The sequence below is a fragment of the Amphimedon queenslandica genome, unplaced genomic scaffold (genome assembly GCF_000090795.2).
Source record: "Amphimedon queenslandica unplaced genomic scaffold, v1.1 AMPQUscaffold_13479, whole genome shotgun sequence".
NCBI classification, from domain to species: Eukaryota; Metazoa; Porifera; class Demospongiae; order Haplosclerida; family Niphatidae; genus Amphimedon; species Amphimedon queenslandica.
Genome location: NW_003546285.1, coordinates 167812 through 171055, shown reverse-complemented (window position 1 = coordinate 171055; position 3244 = coordinate 167812). Strand labels below are relative to the sequence as shown.

Sequence of the window (3244 nt, the reverse complement as noted above, 5' to 3'; positions counted from 1 at the left end):
GGTGTGCTCACAGGAGCTATAGCAAACTTCAGATAACGACTAAGACCTGGTCGTCCTGTTAAATCAACACAGTGCTGTATTTCTAATATGAGTCGTTTGAGGAGAGGCTTTGAGAGTGATACTGCATACACAGCACTCACTAGCACAGTATTAGCAGGAAACTCGAACTGTCCTCCTACAAGAGCAACCACTGCTGCTTCTACTGTCTCACAGGACAATAGGCTTCCTTCTTCTACTCCAATCCTTACACCATATTTCTCCCAATTCATCAGTTGAGCTTTCTCTCCTTGAATTAAGAACAGCTTCTTCTCTGCTACCTGGACATCACTCAGACAATCCAAATTATCTATCAATTGTATAAAATACACTCACTCACTCACTCAATAATACTCTTACCCATTGAAGGGATCAGGTAGTTAAATTGTAATCCAATGGTACTAGTCTCTTTGATTTGACTCCATTGCTCCCTCTCCTTCATTAGTTTGGCAGTATACAATTCATTATCAGCAACTTTAGTTTTCAGTTCTAAATATTCTCTCATATAATATACACATTGATGACAATACTCTAACCTTTAGTGATCTGTTTCTCCTTGAGATATTGTTCCTCTAATTCTCTCTTCTCTTCCTCTACTTGCTCCTTCTCTTTCTCCACTTTTCTCTTCCCTTCTTCTACTTGTTTCTTCTCTTCCTCAATTTCTTTCTTCTCTTCCTCTACTTGTTTCTTCTCTTCTTCTATTTCAGTTATATATACTTCATAATCATCAACTTTAGCTTTCAGTTTCTCATTATCTTCTACATTAATAGACTCATCTAATACCGTAGGTTGGGATATATTCGCGGCTGTAATTATTCGCAGTCATAAAAAACTTAATTAAAAACCATGGAAACTGTTAGAGCGTTGCTATGACAATTAAGACCACGTGATTAGTGTTCAGCTATTCATCTGTTCTTTAGCAGCTATAGTGGAGCCATTCACCAATAGCGAGTCCTTCTCTATCTGTTAACTTCTTGTATGGACCTCTACCTCAGAGCTCTTTCAGCCTCTTTGCTGCAAATTGTTGCTGGTCCGCGTGCTGGTGATAATAAACCACGCCCAAGTCAATAAACACTAACTAGAATGGGCGGAGAGTCCCAAAATGCGGCGAGGCACTAGTTCTGAAAAGAACCGGTAAAGCAGCTCCAAAGAGACCAATGCTTAGTGACACAAGAAGAACAACAGCTCAGGAACACTGCAGCAAGGTGCTTTCTTCACTATCGCGCCGTTTTCAATTAAAATAACACCTCGGTTTCCATGGTTTTTAATTGAAATTTTTTTATGACCGCGAATAATTGCAGCCACGAATATATCCCGACCTACGGTATTATGTACTGATGATACACTAACCAGTAATAATCTGTTTCTCTTCTTGTAACTGTGCCTTTGCTTTTAACACCTCTTCCAATTTCTCACTCTTTACAGTTTCACTATCGTCACCTTTAGCTAAAAAGATAACAAAAATGATCATACATGTATACATGTACACGTACAGTTTAACGTGTATAAAAATCAGTCTGCTGTATGCATGTACAGTGTACATGTGCATGTAGCTAGAAAATTTGGTGCAGCAACATACATGTACATGTACATGTATTCAGTAAATCAAGCTTCATTCATTAAAATTTTAACAATGGGTGGTTTGTTGTAGTGCAAAATTTCAGATATCGGCTCATTTTAAAATAGCCGAAATTCGAAAAGTTTTTGTCCAAAAATCATCTCAAACTTTCTACATAGCAAAAAGGATATGCATCAGAAAATGTAATAAAAATTGGTGGTGATTTTTAGCCATTTTTTGGAAAAACCATGATCTGTAGTACAGGGTAATTTGCAGATGGTCAAATGTTTGTCAAAATTTTAATGGAAAGCATTTTACAAGAATTCTACACTCCAAATTTCTATAACTATGTATACATTACATCACATTAGTTATGTAAACTAATATTATGTAAACCATTAGTCCATTACATAACATTACATAACATACATTACATTAAAATTCACATCATACATGTACATGTACCTTGTTTATTGGCCTCAGTCAGTGCCTCCTGTAGTGATACTTTGTTCTCATGAGCCACTTGTAGTTCTTGATGTAAAGACTGAATATATCTCTGAAGCTTCATTTCCTTCTCTGTGGGATACTCTATTAGCTGATCCATCCACCATGTTCTGGTCTTGCTGTATGATGAATACTTTTCTTGATATTTCTTACTAGTGAGATCATTACCATCCAGTACTGACTGTACTATCCACTCACCAGCTTCAATATATACTGAAATAAGGAATAACAATAATTATCAATAATTTTTTTTAATGGTAATAATCCTAATTTTAATAATTATTATCTTACCTAATTCAATTATCATTGTTAGTCTATTAGTATCAGTGATAAATATACCCCATGGCACCTTCTTTCCTCCTCCAACATCTTTCCATTCAAACTCTTTACATCCTCCAACAATTACTAGCCACACACAGTGTGGTGACATTGTGACTGCTGTGAGTGAGTGACAGTATCTACCAGTAACAGATTCAGGTAGAGGAATCTGTAGACAATGAGAAATATTACTGATACATTTTGTATGACAAGTATACATAATACATGTAAATATATACAGTATGTGTACAAGCATGTATGCATGTATCGCTAATTACATGTATGTAGTATTACGGTGAGGCTCCTCCAATTCTCAATATTAAATTATACATAAACAACATACACATGTACCGTAGGTCGGGATATATTCGTGGCTGCAATTATTCGCGGTCATAAAAAATTCAATTAAAAACCATGGAAACTGTTAGAGTGTTGCTATGACAATTAAGACTACGTGTTTAGTGTTCAGCTATTCATCTGTTCTTTAGCAGCTTTACTGGAGCCATTCACCAATAGCGAGTCCTTCTCTATCTGTTAACTTCTTGTATGGACCGCTACCTCAGAGTTCTTTCAGCCTCTTTGCTGCAAATTGTTGCTGGTCCGTGTGGTGGTGATAATAAACCACACCCAAGTCAATAAACACTAACTAGAATGGGTGGAGAGTCCCAAAATACGGCGAGGCACTAGTTCTGAAAAGAACCGGTAAAGCAGCTCCAAAGAGCCCAAGGCTTAGTGACACAAGAAGAACAACAGCTCAAGAACACTGCAGCAAGGTGCTTTTCTTCACTATCGCGCCGTTTTCCATTAAAATAACACCTCGGTTTCCAT

At 36.9% G+C, this 3244-nt stretch overlaps 1 protein-coding gene across 1 annotated transcript in view; it reads left to right on the top strand.

Moving 5' to 3' along the window:
- The window catches only part of LOC100639648 (phosphatidylinositol 3,4,5-trisphosphate-dependent Rac exchanger 2 protein-like), a 29218-nt gene that overhangs the window by 24237 nt on the left and 1737 nt on the right, over positions 1-3244 (top strand). The gene's annotated exons all lie outside the window — the stretch shown is intronic.